Raw genomic sequence first — 10,616 nt, 5'->3', positions numbered from 1 at the left:
AAAGCAGGGGTAACTCGATCGCTTTGGGTATGGAGCAATATCGCAAAGATGGAGAGGGAGGAAAGAAGAGTGGTGTTGTTTCGCACAGAATCTCGCTAAAACAGTATCTACGCTCATTACATTATCATAAATAACATTGGTCGTAACGACCCTGAAGATCAACAATATTGCATGTGAAGGCAGATTTCTAAGTGAATGGGAAATGCCTCTGAGCACCATGATGGAATCACACACCACGTGCATCGCGTAACCTTGCCGGTTGTGCTCGAGGCTGCAGGTCACTTTGATGTGTCCGCCATAATTATGGCCTGCACATAGTGGCATGTACTGACACGACCACACCGTCGCTGCAGCATTGTAAATATTCTCATTACGTGTTCTTGACTGGCCAAACGTCTCGTATAGACATTTTCTGGAGTCACTGACCGACCCATCAATTATCTCTTGAGCCATCACCGTCTACAACACGCAGGTCAGAAGGAGGAAGCCGCATAAAGAAGCAAAACAAGGCAAATAGGAGTAGGTTTCCTATTGGGCAGGATTAAGGTCGCGATTCTGTCAAGAGGTCGAACCCTCGCCCTCCTACGCATCATAAGAAACAGATCACTCTGGTACTTCTGGCCTGATGAATTCACGTAACAACTGAACGCGTGACCATCGGTAATGACTCTCGACATAGATCGCGCCAACTATCGCATCCTCCAAACACAACTTGCTGTGGCAAATGATGGTTTGCAACATCACTGAGCTGCTGCGTGCAACAGTTGGAGAATCTTCACAGTGGTGAGGTCCGCGATCCGTTGCGTCTTTTATGCGTGTTTCTTGGCGACTGTGATTACCCTTGTCTCAGGTTCCGTCTTCGTCGGAAAACCGCAAATGCCACTATCCAAGGGAACCTGTGATCAATTGGACGGATGCAGATGATTATACGAAACTCACTAGTTGTAGCCTCTCGGTGGGCCAATCCTTTGTCAAGGACAATGAGGAGGCGAATGGCGTAGTCGTATGCACAAACGCTTCCTGATGCCATGAAGATGCGAGAACAGCTCTAGGCCTGCTCGGAACCTCTTGTATCCTGTCCTCAGTCTGGTAGAGTCTTGAGCCCAGAGATACAGGCCTAGCCTATAGCAATCACTCTCATGACAGCAGCAACTAATTTATCATATATTAAGAGCCATAGTGTCTTAATTAAGTGTCCATTCCGGTCTTCTTTCGTTGTGTCCAAGTGCATGAGTATCTAGCGCCTGCCACCATGTTACCTTTTAGCGTTGTAACATACATCCTGCTTCTTAGCACATTCATATCCTCTGTGCTCGGCATCACTTCTCTCAATGGGACCACGAGGACATGTTTCGTGGCTGCAGTAGAGCGGGATTGGGATTATATGCCTACGTTTGTTATTTTGTCAACAAAAAACAGGCGGGGCCAGCTGACCAGTTTAGTGGTATGGACATGATGAATGGAGTGCCTATCGAAGACTCTCCCGAAGCTGCAGCAGTCGCAGGACACAATGGGCAATGAATCGGACATGTGTACAAAAAAGCCCTCTTCCGCGAATATACCGATGAAAGCTTCACCACCGAAGCACCACGTCCAACTGTCTGTGGATCGTGAACATTCGTTCTGTGGACGTTGGCTAATTTTCTCGACAGTGGCTGGGCATGCTTGGTCCGATTATCCGCGCAGAGGTGGGCGATACCGTCAAGCTTGTCTTCCGCAATATGGCGTCCCACAATCACACTATGCATCCGCATGGATTTCGTTATGCAAAGAGCAGCGAGGGACAGTCTAGCGCCATGCAAATGTCCGATGGTAATGCTGTTCCACCAGGCCAAACTTGGACATACACATGGGAAGCACCAGGTAAAGCATTCCCATTCATTTCAAAGTCAATACTAAATAGAGGTCGCAGAACGTTCTGGGCCCGGCCCACTTGATCCGCTCGGGCTTGCTTGGACGTACCACTCTGACGCCGCAGGCACGCAAGATGTCTTCAGTGGCCTGGTGGGTGCTTCCATTATATATCGTCGGGGAGAATTGGCCAAACATACTCTAGATGTTCCAGCTCCTCCGGGGTCGGGTCTGATCGAGGAGGTATTGACGCTCTTTCTGATCGTGGACGAGAATGAATCATACTACATCAATGAGAACACTCTGAACAAGACCAGCATTTCCGAAGGACAGCTTCAGGTCAATCGAATGGATCCTAGCTTTCAAGAAAGCAACTTGAAACACACGATTAATGGTCTCGTGTTCGGGAACCTCATGGGCATCAACCTTACGGTTGGTACACGGGCAGCCTGGCACGTCGTAAGTGGTCACTCCGCCACTCCTTGGGAGGCACCATGGCTAATATCACGATACAGGAGGCCCTTGGTAATGTTGTGAATATGCATACGCCTCATTGGCATGGTAACACACTTGCGTGGGCACAGCAACAAGCAGGCTTTCTATCCATATTCCATACTCCATATGGAGCTCTATGATTATGGATTATACAATCTGTCTCGTATGGAAACTTATTCCATACGTATGGAATACAGGGAATGACGTCATACATCAGAACTTTCATCTGCCAGAGAATCTGGTGTTGAGGCTCGCCATTCGGCCCTTGTGCCCGCGTCTACCTGTCTCTCCTCCACCAGCTCAATGGGAATGCCCTGGGTGATGCCGCTTTTGATCCAGCTCTTCAGACATTCTCCCCTCTCAATTGTCCGACTTCCAAGCTGGCATCTGTCCCAGGAGATTGTACGGCGTGCACCTGAAAAGACGCGCTCAGGTTCGGCGGACATAGCGGGTATTGAAAGGACATCGATGGCCATTTTTGCAAGCCGCGGATATCGTTGTTGCTGCTCCTCTCGGAGCCACCAAACGAGTGCTGAACAGTCAATGGCGATTGGAGTTTGGGCGGTAAAAGATTTGTATTCGTCGTGTGCGTTGATCGCAGGACCAACGACATCAAGCTCTTGTGCGAGTAGGTCGTACTCATCTGGAGGCCGTGACTGGTCAATCAGTTCAGGCGTGGTGGTGGCGATTGGCAACCCTTGGTAGTGATCCTCCCAATATTTCTTTACCGCATCAAAAACTGGCTTGTGCCATGTTTTTGGCCAATTCTTCTTGATGTGGGCAGTACGCCGTGATGGATGGAGGATCATGGCCGCGCCATAAGCAGGGCTCTCATCCGTGAGTTGATAGTACTTGTCAAAGATAGCCCAAGAGGCGGCGATGCAGCTGCGCAGCGGGTGGTTGTCTTCGTACTTGTTGAAGGCTTGAGTGTAGTGTCGGTGGAGGACGTCCATGGTAAAGAGCGTTCGATCGAGCGTGGCGTAGCGGCCCTCTGTAAGCTGGGTTATCCTCCAAAAAGGCTGAAGGAAGGAGCGCGTCTCTCTCAGCGTCCGCCAGTCCTCCGGTGTTAGATAATCCTCCTGTAAGCTCTCATAGTACCTTTTCTGGTACCATTCGACATGCTCTTGCAGATCAAGCACGACGTCCAAAAGAACAAACCATGAGTTCCAGCGCGTGTCATTGTCAAGCACCAGTCCTCTCCCAGCATGTTTCTTAAACAGGTTCCACCTGTAATCGTTGTCTCGCATATGAATCGCGGTATTATGGACTTTGCCAAGAGGGCCCAAACGTCGCCAACCAAGCGCCTTTTGCACCTTGAACCCGTCAACAAAGTCGGCCCCGAACGCGGCCTCGTCGCCCTCTTCTATCTGCTCCAGGGCCGCTTGGACAGCTTCCTTGGAATCCATGAAAAGGAAGGCTTGTACAGCGAGGTTGATAACATGGCCGTGGCACCGAATGCGCTGCTTCTTCGCGTCCCAAATAATGCCTTTCCCGTTCAAGTTTTCGCCGAGCAAGCGACAGACTTTGTCGTTCGAACCGTGATTATCACCGGTGTAGAAGCCAATCTTATGCCAAATATTGTAATCTTGGAGGACGTGATGAAGAAGCTTCCATTGTTCAGCTCCACCATGGCTACCGGGACCATCCAGTCCTGGCAGCTCTGAAAGAGCTAGTAACGCTTGCAACGTCTCTTTGGTGTCGGGATCAACAAATTTGACACAGGTTCCTAGGAAGGCTTTGTGATTGGGAGCGGACCAGACATCAGCAGATAGGTGAAGCTTCGAGAGTGAGGATTGAAGCTTCCTCCGTAAGATGTCTTTGTGGACGCAGTAGGAGTTGGAAACGAGCTTTTGTATCGAGCCGTGCGACAGGCTGACTACGTCCTTTGCCGTGTAGTTAACAGCGGAAATAAGCGCGTGCAACTCTGGCCACGAGCTACAATTATAAGAAAGATTGCGGACAGTCACAAGCTGGACGAGGGCCTCCAAAGCAGCTTTCTGATTGACTGCTGCCCTCAGAGTCTCGTCCTCCTTTACCGATTGCTGTATAGCATTGATCTCCCCAGCTTTGGCGAAGGCGTCCTTTATGAGATTATCACGCTGCTTCTTGATCGGATGTTCGTTGGCTTCTAGTTCAATCTCGTGGACTCTGAGTAGGTGATGACGGAAAGTCGTTGATACGGTTGTAGAATATGTCGGATCCACACAGTGCTTGCAGTAATAGATTTTCTCGTTCTTTCGAGCGCAGCGGACAGGTTCCGAGTTCTGCGGCGCGCGTGCGTGAGTCCAGGTGTTTGCGGTTGCCTTGCGCTTTCGAGTGTTTCGGCTGGTAGAAGATGGATTTTGGAGCGTTGACGTGGCGGAGGAGCTAAGCTCAATGGTCGACAACACGGACGACTGACGGTTGCTGGACGCGCCCGAAGCTTCGAAGGACTGCCTAGAAGCCATCACGAAGTAAGGACGAGACACAGCGCGTTGATATTGACAATACCAACGAGTTAGAATGCTGACATTCCCTAAAGCTACCCCTGCAGCACACGTTCGTGCCGGAACAACGCTGTTCCGGAGTATTTCCATACTTATGGAATACGGCAATCCCGTATGGATATGGATTATGGAGTATGGAAAGTTCCATATGGATTAGCTTATTCCATACGCTTATGGATAGAAAGCCTGGGCAGACAATCGAGTGGCTGGCGAGAAGTCGACCGGGTCAAGCAACCACTGACCGACCGGTGACATGTTGATAAAGTGCATGTGCATTGTACATAGGGCTCCGAAATGAATACGAATATTCATGAATATTCGGGGAAAAAACGAATACGAATACTGCGAATACGAATAATTGCGAATATGAATATGCCATCTATTCATATTCGCCATATTCGGAAATAAAACGAATATTCGCATAAGTGGAGTCATACTAAACGTCAAACCATCTGCACGAAATATTGTTCGGGTACAAAACCAGCAGATATTTTGTATAGTCGCATTGGAAACTCAACAATGGATCATGTATGTCCTTAAGCAGGAGTATCGTAATGGCTCTTCAACAAGACTAGCCACCGCATGGTCTCTGCATTCATGGAATGCCTACGCAAACCCAACACGTCCCTTGCGCCACTGAAGACACGCTCTGCACCGACCTCAGTTGACGGTACTGGGAGATAGTCGCGAGCGGCACGAGCCATTGCTGGAAACTCAAATGCATTAGCCTTCCACCACTTCAAGACCCAGTCGTCAGCACCATCTTGCGCACAGCTGTGTGACCAGCCGACCGGTGGGCTCTCGAAATACTTGTTAATGTCGGATACGACCAGAGGGTTTCCAGGCTGGATACGTCGAAGCGTCTTCCAGAGCGTGTCTGGCATACCGTTCGGTTGTCTTGGCTCCTCATGAGGAATGGTCGTTATTGGATACTCCGCGGCAAGAAAACTCCTGACCTGCGACGTAATGACGGAGGCGTCGTTGCCGTTCATGTGAGCTTCAATCAGAGAGGTCTTCATTCGGGGATCGAGGACGCTCGCCACATAGTACAAGAGGTTTTCATCCATCTTCCGTATGAACTTGTCCGCTTTCTCCATCGCACGTTGCACACATGCCTGCACTGTGGCATGCACACCGTGAAAATCACCCTGCGCCGCACGCACGTCTGAAAGCAGATCGTCCAGGCCCCAGTAGATGGCGAGACTGTCCGCAATGGTAGGCATATCCCTTGACACCACATTGGTGTATTCCCAAAATGGCTTGAGGACGGTCTCCATCTGTATCAACTATGTCCAATCTTCCTCAGTCGGCAAAAGCATTTCGATTTCGGCGTGGGTTCGGACATATTGTGTCAGCTCCTTGCGTAGTCGCAATGCATCGGTAATCATGACGAAGGTTGAGTTCCATCGTGTCTCAACATCGTAGCTGATTTGCTTCGCAGGGGACAATCCTCGCCATGCTTGCAGCCGTTGAGGGCTTCGAGCAATCCACAAGACCAGTAGTCGTATCTTTACGATGGCATTCCTGTCTCGAGGCGTTGTGCTATCTAAGTTGAGTGGCAGCTGGCTTTTTGCAACGCTAATCTGGTCCAGAGTCGCCTTGGCCTCCCGGACCGAGCCAGCACCAAAGTGAGACAGAATATCTTTGCATATGAGGTTGATTACGTGTGCAAGACATCGGATGAAACTTTGTCGGCCACGGAAACGCATCAAAGGCCTCAAGCGAAATTCACTGTCTTCATCATCGTACAGCTGGGACAATTCGGCATGCAGCGTGTCGCACATGGTACCATTGTTTCCAGCATTGTCACCTGTGATAGTCAAAAGTTTGGGGGCAATGTCCAGCTCTTGGAGTAGATTCATGACGGAGAAAGCCATATTTTCACCAGAATGAGGACCGACCAGTTCGACAAAATCTAGGAGAGCCTCACGTTTCTCGAAGCTCGGCGTGATCCAATGCCCAACAACTGCCATGATGCTCAGCTGGTGCTCAGATGTCCATGTATCCAGGGAGAGAGCGATGCTGCTGCACTGCTTTGCCAAGTCGAGCTTCAACTGTGCCCGGTGCTGGTCAAATTGAACCTTGATCCGTTCACGTACAGTATCAGCACATCGCAGAGGGGAGTCGATCATGGCGGCTTCAAAGATAGCCCTGAAGCTCGGATGCTCTACCGCAGTGAAAGGTTGCCGTGTTTGAACGATCCATTGCACTACTGCTTGTTCCAAACCTATGCTCTCCGGGTGGGAGCTTAGCATGCGGTCTAGTGGCCCCACAGTCAAGCGCTGTGTAGCTTGGGATTCTGGTCCGACGTGGTGTTTCGTACGGAGGTGCGTGGCAAGGTTTGAAGTTGTCCCATGACGGGACGAATCGGTTGAGGGCCAGCTGCAGCGCTTGCAAACGAGCAAGCGGTCCTGCTGCAGGAGGCGACTCCTGTTGGTCCATTTCGTGTCAAGGATGGTGATCCAGAAATGCTCTTGCGTCCAGCTGGTGTGGACTTTTCGCCTCTTCGCCGCTGATTCCGAGTTCAGACCTGAGCTCAACACATCCGAGCTCTCGGAGTGGCTGGTCACGCCGGTCGAGACACTGCCTGACACTTGCGATACCGACTCGAATGGCAGAGGACCATCAGAATCATCGGGATATGCTACCTCGATGGTGTCAGATGCTTCGCTATCTGGCAGCAGGCTTGTGTTATTCGCCTCAACACCGTTGTTGAGGGCGACATAATCCTTTCGGGGAAGCTTGCGTACGGAACGCTGTCCAAAGGCGACGGATGCCATGCTGCTGATACTGCAAGTGAGCAGGCATGATGGAAATGGTCAGAGATGAGAGAATGGTGGGATATTCCTTACTGTCCATTGTTGATGGGCTTGCGACCAATGATGTCGTTGATGCGCGCCCAAAATCAACAAATGCGCAGAATCTGTGGATATGATCAGGGGAAGTCGTGTCTGCTACGTGAATCACGTGTCAATACTTATGTAGAGGATATTGGCGTAAGAAGATCTAAGGTAAGTGAGGTGACCATCGTCGTCGCCGCGTGGATGTGAGGACGAATTATGAAAAGGCGCAAGGCGGAATAAATTCAGTACGGTCTGCATTAGCCGTCACGGAGCCAGCGTTCACAAAAATTGGATGAGCGATAATGGCGGATAGCGCAATCTAACGGCATTGAAACTTTGGCAGTCCACGAAGAGCATCAGGGAGGGAAAGATGAAGCAGTTTCAGATTAGGGGAAGATGTAGGTGGGGTGCTGGGAAGCATCGCCGCCGTTCGATCGGAACGGAGAAACGTGAGAGCGAGGACATTGTGAATATGCGAATATGAATATGAATATGCCCTGTATTCGTACGAATAATTATTCGCATTATTCGCAGTCTACGAATACGAATATGAATATGGCCGATATTCGTATTCCCATATTCGTTTCGGAGCCCTAGTCGCAATGCAGTCTTCCATTGCGTGGAGTTGTGATATGTTAGGTGTGAACAGTAAAGGCTTCTCACAAAGTATGCGTGTGCCCTCGGCAATTTTGAATTCAACATATCATGAAGGAAGCTACCATAGCAGACTCCCTCCAACAGATGCACCACGACCTCACTACCAGAATTACCCACCTTCACAGATTTATCCTCCGCCTCCGCCGCCAAGTCAGACACCATTCTATGCTGCTGGCCCTGTCTACGGTCGTCAGAACAGCACCTCAGGGCCCCCAAGATCACCTACTAGCGCCCCACCAACGCATTACCCTCCTGCTGTGAATGGTACACCTCCACCTGAAGGTTATTATCCACCTGAAGGTTATTATCCCCTGAAGGTTATTATCCACGTCAAGTTTTCGGCCACCACCCACCTAATGCTGCGGCAGACATGGAAAATACAACCACCAAACAGACGCTCCGTCCCGCAAACAAGAGGCGATACTATTCGGTTGCCAGCATGCTGCCAAAATCGACGACGGTGGGAAAGAAAACCCTTCGTATCCAGAGTCTAACAGCGCACGACACCGGTGATGACGCTTGCTCGGTCTCTTGGAAAGATATACTAATCAATCGTTTATCACTAGCAGACGACAGTTCCAATGTGACAAATTCCGTGAAGGATGAAATAGTTGCAATCATAAAACGGCGGCGAAGCTTTGCCCTCCCGCTCTCCGGCATTGCCACAGTTGACGAGGAGACTAGATGAAGATTTGAAATTGAAATCAAGTCGGACACAGTTCAGACGAGAGAGGTGTAACAGGTATGATCGAGATGCAAAATACCCAAACGCATCTGGCCGCTCCGAAGAGTGTACTCGCGAAAATAGCGTGTTTCTCGCGCGGGTCCTTCATGGTAAACCTCCAGTTGCCGGTCAAGTGGTTACCTAGCCGCAACCTATGGATACCGGACCCCAACATTGTGGCATTCACAGTGCCATATGTTCTGCGGTCGACAGGGTCTCGTTCTGTAATGACGATGTTGTCCGCCATCACTTCAATAGTAGTGAGCCAGAAGAGCATCATTGTCTTGGACTGTACACGATGTATGACAGCCATAGTGATGACGGGCTTGGCCCCTCGCCGCGAGCTTTCAGGAACGCTTATCTTAAGCACAAAGTTACGTGACAGCCTTACTTCCGACGGCGAGGCTAACGCCAAGGCTGGGCGCTGGGCCTTAGGCGTCGGGCGGTCCGGAGTCAAGTCCACTGGAGAAGCTCTTCGGCCTGTTCTAGCATATGATGAGCTCGAAAAAATATCTCGAGCATCAGTACTGTTGCAGTCTGGACCAAATGATACAGAATGCTTGCCCAAGGTCCCACTTTCAAAAAGCCCACAGTATTGGGGACGTCAGGTAAGAGATTCAGCTGTTCTTGTGCTGCGGTAACACATGCTGTGGCGCCTTGATGGTTGAATAGTTGGCTCTTGGCGGACTGGCCTAGCAATTTCCGGTCCATCCGGCAAAGACATGGCCGATGTATCATCTGTTTCGCACTATAGTAAAAAAGAAACTCAGTGCGTAACGAGCATCTCGGGACTCCTTATCACTTTGATTACGTCGGAAGTCGAAAGCCGCAGGCAATTTGTAATACCAACCGGAGAGTCTCTCTTCGAATTCCTTGATATTAGCCTGAATATCGGACCAACGTCCCTGAACCGCAGTAGGGTTGTATATTCGGATGAAGATCTGCTGTGTAAGCCGAGATATTTGTATCAGCTGAAGGAAGTACAAAGCCATATTAGGTGGCATCTCCTTGGCCCATTCCATCTCTGACGTACTCTGAGACCGCGTCGACTGTTGACCCAGAGGAGATTGTGACGATTCGTTGGCTTTCGTATTGGACACCGAGCGAGAAGAAGGGTTTCTTCCTGCTGCGGAAGGGGTAGGAGCATTCGACCGAGGTGCTCGGTTTCTCTGTTGATACTCTTTGCTCAGAGGCTTCTGGCCAACCGCAGTCTCGAAATCTTCTTCTCTAACCGAGGCAGGCAGGGGTGTCGTGCAGTGGTCGTCCAGTATAACAAGATCAGCCTCTATGCACGAAAGAAAAGACGGTTCGACAATGGCTGAAGCTGAGAGCTTAGAGTAATGCTTCGTATGCTAGAGACCACCTTTATCTCAGACCATGTCTAGATCTTTATCAGCTGACGATGCCGTGGTTGGGTCGCTGAAGTTTCCTCAAAGTTGCACGATATGTTTCCTTTACCCACTTACTAGACCACTTTGTCTTCGATACCCTAGGGATAGCAATTTCCGTTTTGAATCCAATGCGGAAATGTCACTCGGATCAGTGGACGAGAAGCCGTAT

The sequence above is a fragment of the Knufia obscura genome, assembly GCF_036327395.1.
Source record: "Knufia obscura strain CCFEE 5817 isolate CBS 148926 chromosome Unknown scaffold_27, whole genome shotgun sequence".
NCBI classification, from domain to species: Eukaryota; Fungi; Ascomycota; class Eurotiomycetes; order Chaetothyriales; family Trichomeriaceae; genus Knufia; species Knufia obscura.
Note: the sequence above shows the minus strand (reverse complement) of the source record.